This window comes from Sinocyclocheilus rhinocerous, unplaced genomic scaffold, assembly GCF_001515625.1.
Source record: "Sinocyclocheilus rhinocerous isolate Xijiao unplaced genomic scaffold, SAMN03320098_v1.1 scaffold594, whole genome shotgun sequence".
In the NCBI taxonomy this organism is placed as follows: domain Eukaryota; kingdom Metazoa; phylum Chordata; class Actinopteri; order Cypriniformes; family Cyprinidae; genus Sinocyclocheilus; species Sinocyclocheilus rhinocerous.
The window spans coordinates 938,667-948,391 of NW_015645059.1; the positions used below are offsets into that span (position 1 = coordinate 938,667).

General features: G+C 37.6%; 1 long non-coding RNA gene across 1 annotated transcript in view; it reads right to left on the bottom strand.

The window, feature by feature from the left end:
* Window positions 1–9,725, bottom strand: part of LOC107705236 (uncharacterized) — a 59,509-nt gene that overhangs the window by 28,768 nt on the left and 21,016 nt on the right. The window contains exon 4 of the long non-coding RNA XR_001636048.1: window positions 8,786–8,872. This is a non-coding gene — a long non-coding RNA (uncharacterized LOC107705236). The remainder of the gene's footprint in view (window positions 1–8,785; window positions 8,873–9,725) is intronic.

Genomic DNA, 9,725 nt, shown 5'->3' on the forward strand with positions numbered 1-9,725 from the left:
CTTAATTTTTGATTAGTAATATGCACTGCTAAGAACTTCATTTGGACAACTTCAAAGGTGATTTTCTCAATATTTAGATTTTTTTGCACCCTCGGATTCCAGATGCTCAAATTGTTGTATCTCGATCAAATATTGTCCTATCCTAACAAACCATACATCAATTAAAAGCTTATTTATTCAGTTTTCAGACGATGTATAAATCTCAATTTCAAAAAATTGACCCTTATGACTGGTTTTGTGGTCCTGGGTCACATTTAATAAAATAAATTAAATTAACACCCAAATATTAAAACTTTCTCATAATTTTCTCATCCCATTGTCGTTTCAAACCTCTTTATGACTTTATTTCTTTTGCATAGCAGAAAAATATGAACCCATTTTTTTTTTCAGATATGTTGAGATACAGAGCTGTTTCAGTCAAGTCGGCATGAAATAAAAATTCCCCTGGAATCATATAGGTCTTATTTTGAACAATTTCTTTAGGCATATGTTTCTTTCGTTCTTTCTCATTTCCTCATAATGTTGTAACTGAACTATTATGTGACATCCAGGACTTCTCCAATCATTCATTTGCAGTTTACGCCACTTCTGCAAGCTCATATTCTTCTATCTCCGCTTTAAAGTGAAAACCCAATCAACAACCAATGCTTAGAAACAAGTAATCCTACATTTATTTTTTTATTTTTTTGTACGATGTTACACTCTGATGTATATCACAATATGGAAGAAAAGACCTGCCACTACTTCCATTTCATCACAACTATAGGTTGGAAAAAAAATTTTTTTTTTTTTTTTCCAACAGTACACTGAAAATGCAAGCTTACCACCAAGAACAATTAAAACTGTGTGTGAGTTTCGAGTAGCAGGTTTTAAGCACACAGCAGGTGTTTGTTCTGCTCTAGCAGATGCTGTAGGTGTTCTATATGGGAGGTCAATCTCACATCTCCTTGTCTCTCGTTTCCTCATTGATCTAAACCATCAGATACTTCAGCTCCCGCATTCAGGCAACCAATACAAAAGCGATGACAAAATACGCCATTAAAATTCAAGACTCCAGTATTCACAGAGATTCATTTAATCAAAACAATCCCTAATATATTTCACAGTCTGTGCACAAACAGCACTCTTAAATCTCCAACTGGCTTTTCATACTTCAATGAGCACGGCGGAGAAACCGGCAGGAAAGAAAAAACTCCTGTTGCGTCTTTGACTGCGCTTCACTTTCCGAAGGCTGTGAGTTTTGACGTGAAGGATAAACCACAATGTCAACCAATTGCGCCTTGCTTAAAGGCCTTCATGATCGATCGGCCAGACGGCAGATGAACGGGGGCCCATTTCAGCAGTTTGCTGTACAAACCGCTCGTTCATTAAAAGATGCTCTTCCTTATTGATTTTAGCTTAAGTAATGAGGAAGCTTATCCAAAAATCTTTAGCATTTGGTCTTAAGTTAAGGAAATCAATGGCACCATTCCCATATGAACAGCATATTTGAAGTTTATGTGCAAAAGACAAGGCAAATCCAAATTGGATAAATCAATAGGCTTTGTCGATTTAATGTAAAACTGACCTATAGCTTTTTAGTACTTAAAGTGAGCTGTACATATATGAAGACTAATCACTTCTGATGCATTTCCATCATCAGGGCTTTAATTATTAAAATTAAGATGGCTCCGAAACTCCTGACGCCAAACATTCAAGACAAAGACGCACAATTAAAACGACAAATTTGTGCTACTTTTCATACAAGTCAAAAGTTCTTAAAACAAGTCAGATGTTCAAGGTGAAAGCAGACTCGGGGAAATCTAATCCTTATATAAAGCTCATACTGGCATTAGAATTAAAGTGTGAATCTTGCTAAAGCTGGAGGAGGAGAAATGTGTAGGAATGTGTAGGTATAAGCTCAAAGTGTGAGGAGCTGTGTATTAAACTCCAGTCACCTTTTGAGTTCTTCTCAGCACGGAGAGTTCTTTTAAAGTTCAATCAATGGATCTAAACTAATCTCTGCCGCTGAATAGCATACAGTTTTAAGCAAAGGTCCAGCAGGCGGTGGAGCAGAAAGTTGACAATAAGTTCAACCATTTCTAACCATCCCTACTATCAAAATATAATTTATCTTGAGAACTGAAAACCCACAACTTCAAAATCTTAAACTACTTAGGTACTCAGAAATTAGTCATTCGATTTCAGTTAAAAGTGTGTTTTGATATGCCTTACGAAAAAAAGCTTTTCTGGTTTAGATTTTTCTGGGTTTGGAGATGTGGTTATAAAATATTCAGGACAGATATGCAGCAACAGATACCAGCTGTCATGTGTAAGCTAGCGAATGTTATGACAAGAGATTTAAAACATTTATGTGCAGAGTATAGTGTATAAAAGACTCATTAGGTCCAAGGAACTAGGCCATCTCTTTCTGCTAAGTATGGTAACAAAGCTAACAGAGAAACCTAAGACGCATCAGGAAAATACAGTACAAGCCAGAAAAACACCAAAAAACAATAGATATTCATCTCTATCGACTGAAATGTATCTCTTTCTGGAGCTGCAAACGTCACAGTTACAGTGACAAATTTTTCTGCAACATTCTTAAACAGGCTGTTCATGTGTCTAATTAGTTTTTTTTTTCTCAGCACATAAGCTGCAAAGTAAATAATAACCATGACTTTTGTTTCTTCAGTTGCCAAACATTTACTAAACTAGTGCTATAAAGACAATAAATCATTTTTCCCATTACAACAGCATCGTTTTGACAGCATCCATTAAGTCCTAAATCTGGCCAAAAGCCAACATAAACTCATGAACCGATTGAGTTTGTGAGAAAAAAGTTGCTTATTAACACACATGTAAGAGACAATATCACACTTATATCAGAAAGCTGGTGTCAAACACTCTGAAAGCATTCAAATGTAACCCGCATGTTTTCAGAAGCAGCTTGAAATAAATCAAAGTACGACCCATACAATCCGATCAAAGGAAGACATTAGACTCGTTAGGAGAGTAAATCATTTAGACTAATGTACATCTCCTGAATGCTACTTCATCTTCCACCGAGATATGACGACATTTAAAGTGAATCTATTATCTCCCCTTTACCTTGGCTTCCCCCAAAACCATCGCCCACCCCAAGCGGACACCACTATTTGCAATTCTGATGGGATGGATTGCAATTAGAGGCCGGATCATTTTACACAATCAGACAAGGGCACAGGACTGGTGAATCAGCAAATCTGATAAATTATCTTTTCATGGCAATGTACTCCCATTAGGGCTGTGTGTTGGTGTGCTTTTTAGAGTCTGATGCAAAGACCCCCAGCTCAATTCAAAGCACACTTTCCCATTAGCGTGCGTAATGGACACTTCTTATGCAAAGTGGCCGTGAGTGAGGACGCGGTGGCAGAAATGGGATTAAATCTTGCTAACTCCTCAAGATTTAACAGAGGAAGCGCAGCGGGGCAAGCGGCATAACTCTCGCTCCATCTCTCTCTCTCTCCATCCAAGAGAACAGCAGTGTTTTGAAAGCCGTCACCTAATCACTCTGTGTCTTAAAGGCCCTCTGGGAACATGCTTACCTCAACTAATATGCTCTAATGACTTTGAACTAACTTTCATTTCTGCTGCTTTGCATTTTACTGTCCTGAGGATTTTTCAGGGAGGATTATCATGATGGAGAGAAAGACAGCAGAGCAGCCACAGGTTTTCAGATGCGGGAGACTTATTTGTTTTAATAGAGAATTGTCATATCAGATCAGATATGCGGGATATTTCATAGAAAATTGGAAAAACATGCCAGAAAAACACTGAAATTTCCATAAAACACAACAGAAGAATTTCACTTATACCACAAGTCTGCTGTGCCATCTCTGATCTCTCAGTCACTCACGTAGCCTGTGGCCAAAATACAAGACAATAGGGTACAACAAGGCTATAGGCCCTTTTGATTTTTTTCTTTCTTTCCGCTTAAAACACCAACACCTTCACTAAACGTGTCTACTATATGCACTGAAAAATTGTACTTATCAACCAGATCATCATGTGCGATGACAAAAGATTGACTGTGAAGTATTTTTTTTTTATCTTGCAGATTTTTAAAGGTAATAACAATCCTTTTTATTTTTATTTTTAATTATTATTTTATTCAGAGAGGAAAAAAAGCTTAATTTTCTTTTTTCCTTTTTTTTTCAGGGTGATTAATTTATTTTCAGTATCTGAAAAAAAGAAAGACAGACAAAATATTGTTATGGCAAAGGAGGACGAAATTCTAATACCTTTACTGCAGTTGTTTACCAGAAATAAAAGAGAACAGATTTATACTAAAGAAAAAAGGCACACACTGACTGCCCCAGTCACAATGGATATTAATTTATAAAATATGCCTGCACTAACATAGCCTCAAGACTAGCAGTTAAATGAAAGGAAAAAACTAAAAGTGATTAGATAAAGCAAAAATAGTGCTTATTTTGTATTACTATACACTTTCATGTTGCTCATAAAATACATTGCTGATAAAAATATTTGCATATTGTATATGCCTATTTTGCCCTTATATTTAGTACTACTGTGTCTTTACCCAAAACTAGGGGTAAAACAAAGGTTACAAAAAAAGCTTTATTTATCTAATTTGTTATCTAAATTAATGGCCACACTTTATTTTAAGGTCCAATTTTCGCTATTAACAAACCATTAACTATGACTTTTGCCATAGGTATTAGGTATTGTGTAGGATGTAAAATATGGTCTTGCAGAATATGTGCTTTATAAGCACTAACAAACAGCCAATATGTTATCAATAGGCATGCTAATAAGCAACTAGTTAATAGTGAGAACTGGTCCCTATACTAAAGTGTTACCAAATTAACGATAACATTTTAATGATAAAAAATAAAATAAAATAAAACACAAATTTGTTTAGTACCTTGGGCTTCTATATAAAAAAACAACAAAAAGTCAAATGAAAAACAGCGTGCACAAGTAAAAACCAAAACCAATTTCCAAATGTGTTTAATTGGGAAACCTCAAAGCTGTAAACGCAGTAAACATGTCATGTGTTTTGTCTTCTGTACTCTGTGTCACAGCAAATTAAACATTTGGCACAAGTCACGACGAGTTCCTGATAAGCATAAATCTATGTCTGGGTTTCCCTCAGTACCACTGTCTCTTTAAGTAGATGCCTGTGGTTCTCACACCACATTTCATGTATCATGCCAGGAACCTATAGAGGACCGTGATGCGTTGACCACAGCAGAAAGCCAGCCACCATCTTATACGAACACGGAACGGGCTTTCTCCACCTCTGTACGCAACAAAGCCATCTTGTCTCAATCCCACATTCATAATAAATGTCAAAAGCTGCGGTTAGCTTCAAAAAAACAGCTCCACATTTTGCTGTGGAGCTCTCTGACCACCAGGAACACTGTCTCTTTCATATACTCAGATGCAATAACAATCACTCGGCAAAACTAAAGGAAATAAATCGCACAATTAGAGGCCATTTACCCTTAATCTTTACATAAACACAGGCCACTTCAGCCATATTAAATAACCTCATCCACGCACTACAAACTGTTCATCCTCACCATATTCACCTTACTCAACAGTTCTAGGACACTGTCAAAACAGTAACGGTTGCAATAAAAACACAAAAAGAGTAAACGTCCATTTCTAAATGTGTACTAAAAACGAAAAGCCGGAGACAGGCCGCTTAAAGCTGCGACGAGCGCAAAAAGCTGGGCTAGTTTGCTTGAAAGAGCAAAAATAGAAATCTAAGCCGGCTGCTAGTTAATAGAATAAATATGGTCATGGTGCCATTGTAATCTGGAGGCAGAGGGGGCTTTGTCACAGAATCTTGCCCTTATAAAGACACACGGCGCTTCGGCCTCCATCTGCGCTTGATGAGAATTACAACTCCCATTTAGATGCAAATACAATTAGCTCTCCCTGCCGTGCACATTAGAGCCCTTAGCAAACACAAGTGAGGTTTTTCTCTGCCACTTAAGAGGGCATCTGTGTCCCCACGCGCAGCGCAGGTGGAGGAGGGGAACGTGGCGATGCCAGTCATCACCGGTTGGCACGGTGTCAAGATTCCGTGAGTAAACACCTCTGACGCCTGGTAGCTTATCACAATATGCCACATTATGAGGTAATTAGCAGAGGTGGCACCTCTCCACTTCAGCATCAGTGCCAGGCAAACAGATGCAGGAGCGCACACGTGCAGATAAATATTTGTTCTGACAGCTTGACACTTGAACGGGAAAATATGTATCTGGAATTTGACGTCGCACTTTTGCTTTGATAATTCGCAGCGGTGAAGTGCGGGTATCAGGCTTAGCACATAATACAGTCATTAGCGAAATCCCGAGTTCATTAACATGCAGACGTTAATGCGGCGACAAACGCGAAACATCTTGTTGGCACATTTCCAGCGAGCACTCGTAGCCACTTTGATCAGCACGTGCGGAATCGAGGAGAATAGGAACGCACAGTCCTAGTAGTCCACGAGGTTAATGATATTATTGCACCTATCTGCATATTTAATTACGCTCCTTGTTAACGATAAGTGCTGTTCATTCAATTTGCTTCATTTTGTAGCTGGCACGTTTTCAATGGGAGCCTGCCAGCCAGGCTGTCGGGGAGTAGAGACAATTAAAAATGCATTCATCGAATCTGTAAAACAGATGCTAACAATCAGGTGCTTTCTCTCAACAAGATCTCTTCAATCTTGCATTACCATTATGCCAATTAGACGTAATTATCCCGTTGCCAGCTCATGCCAACTCGCTTCTTATTCCGGAAGGTTGCTAGAGTGTTCGTCTGAAGTATCAACAGCAGTGGGGCTCTTAAAACACAGACACATTCAGTGAAATTAAGCATTTTCTCATTAGCCGGAGGCTATTGGGCTTATAAATTATTCATTCCTTCCTCACAAAAGAACATTAATCAATTATGAAGATATAAAGAAATTAAACATGGGGAGAAAGACAAGACTTTCATATTAATATGCAGACAGATAGTACTGCTACCGCTTGAAAATCAATACTTCTGTGAGTAATCTGCACGCTTCGGCAGCAATATGAATGCGTAATCAGATGTGATCTCGGTTCTGGATACAGAAAAAGGCTTATTCTTTTATTGGTCGCTATATAGAGCATCTACAAAAAGAAAATTAACCCTGTAAGTAAATAAAAATAAACAAACAAACAAACAGGAGAAACAAATAAAATCACCCTTGCAAAGAAGCGAAAAACGCTGCAAGTGGAAATTCTGGCAGACGCACCACCAGGGACCGTAGCAGAGCGAGCCATGCAATTGGTTTGAACCCCGTGCCGCACAAATTTGTTTTTAATGCATTTTTAAAGTTTTACTGCCATTCAAGGACACTCAGGGAATAAAACTCATCCATTCAAAGTGTTGACCTGATTGGTGTTAACAGCTGAAACAAATCTGCTTGGCTCCATCGGCACTCCCTGAGCAAAGAGACACAACCCTGTCTCCTATCAAAGGCCAGCCTAGCTGCGAATCAAATATTCTGTTGGACAAATCATTTGCAGTATAGCGACCAAATAACTGCACTATATAGGAATAAAATCATTCAAACCTTTAACAATTCTGCCTGTATGTGAGTAACTCTCTGTTGTTCTGATTGAAAACATTGTTTTAGACTTTTGAACCTGTTCATGCTTTGAAAATGTTCATGCTTATAGAAAACTTTTTAAATAATTACTTACAAATTTGGGCACAAAGTGAGCCAAGACTAAAAAAATAAAAATAAATAAAATAACTAAATTTAATTAAATTACAAATAAAATAAAATATAAAAAATAAAATTAAATTAAATTACAAATAAAATAAAATATAATAAAATAAAACAAAACAAAACATGTTGTAACACTTTCCCCTAATGTTTATTTGCAGGCATGAGTGGGAATATAAAAAGGTGAGACATTCAGCATTTTGGCTTCATCTTGTCTTATAACACTTCTGGAAAATATTATCTAACACAACAGCGCTGTGAATCATTTTCCAAAAACCACATAAAAATCATTACCCCCAAGCTGCTCGAGTCAAAATCACACCGAGAGAAAGACGTGAGACTCATTTAGATCTGTTTGTTCAAAGCGCATCATCTACGTCATGTTACTCAAAGATGCGTCCTGACTGATGAGGTCACAGGAAGTTGCATAACCATAATTCCCTTTATGCTCATTCCTGATGCCCTCATTACTGTCCAGAGCCCATATCAGAATGTTTAATTGTGTGCTTTTGGAGAAACAGTGATAAATCCATCCTCAATTAAAGATTATATGTCAGAGGTGCTGGGCTGAAATTGAATTAAAGGGAAAAAAGGCTCCTTAATATCCAGTTGATATATCCCTGCAGGTGACGGCTGTATCATAAAACCTTTTCTTCTTGCTTAGCAGACAACTGCTGAGCCGCACTGAGATTTATCTGTAAAAGCTACAGTACTTACAACACCTTCACTCGCCGAACTGACGATATCATTGTCCTGATAGGCTAATTCACTTCTCATCATACTGGTTTATTGAGTATAACACCAATTCAATTTCTGGTTCTGTGTCTGGAAAAAGGGATTTTTTTTTTAGTACTGGGCATAAAAATCGAGTGCATTATAAGGAGCTCTATTCACTGCTTATGATCATAGCCAATCAGTGACCCTGCTGTGAGTTTCTCATTAAAAACCTCATTTTTTGGATGTGCAGCAAATTAATGTCACTCTGTGCAATACAGCTAAAGGTTATAAGGATGATGGCTGTATTTGCTTTTACACACTCACCTTTTACCAAAGTGTGTGTGCCTTTTCTTGCAGACCCTCTTGCAGTGGTCAAATGCTTGACTTTCTCTTCTTTCTTACTTGCACCACCTATCAAGTCACACAAACAAACACACAAGCACGCACATCACATCAAAAAGAAATATTCAGATCAGCAGACATCTGTCAGTGCATCTTCATGCTCAGAATAGGGTGAGCTCATAGATTCTGCCATTTGCTTGATTACAAAGGACCTTGTGTGAGCAAACAGACTCTTCTGCTGGATTGGAGTAGACTTATAATGATGGAGAGGAGGAAGGTAAGAAGGCAGACAGAGTTTAAGCAGCCGTGTTCCTCTGGGAGGAACACAAATTAACCCTCGCCTCATCCTGCCTGCCTGCAGCATCCTCATGTTTAGTACCCAGTTTAGTGATGGTGGCATCTGTACTGATGATCTGCATCATATTCTGCATTTCCAGAATCTAAATATCACCATCTAAATATCAAATTCAAAATTGCTTTATTTGCAATAATTCAATATTATCAAAGCTTGGAATATATGTACAAAAAGATCATAAAAATAAAGATCACAATAATAAAAGAAAATATTTAATTTAAATTAAGCTTAATTTCAATAAATAGTGTAACAAATTAAAACATGTGTGAATAAATTGCAACATATAATATTACATTATACATTAATATTAATATAAAACAACTTAAATTCTGAATTGTTTACCTAATTGTCAGTGAACTTACTGACGAGATGTGCACGACAATCGCATGCGATTAATTGCACAGCCCTTCTGTAACGCCACACCAGCAGAGGGAGCCCTCGCCTGAGTACTGACTGTGTACCGCTCCCTCTGCTTCTGCATTCATTTCCTGTTTGATCAGTATTTAGCAAGGAACTGTGTGTGTGCTCATTGCGGAGTATTGCCAGTTTACCTGCCTTACCAAGCGT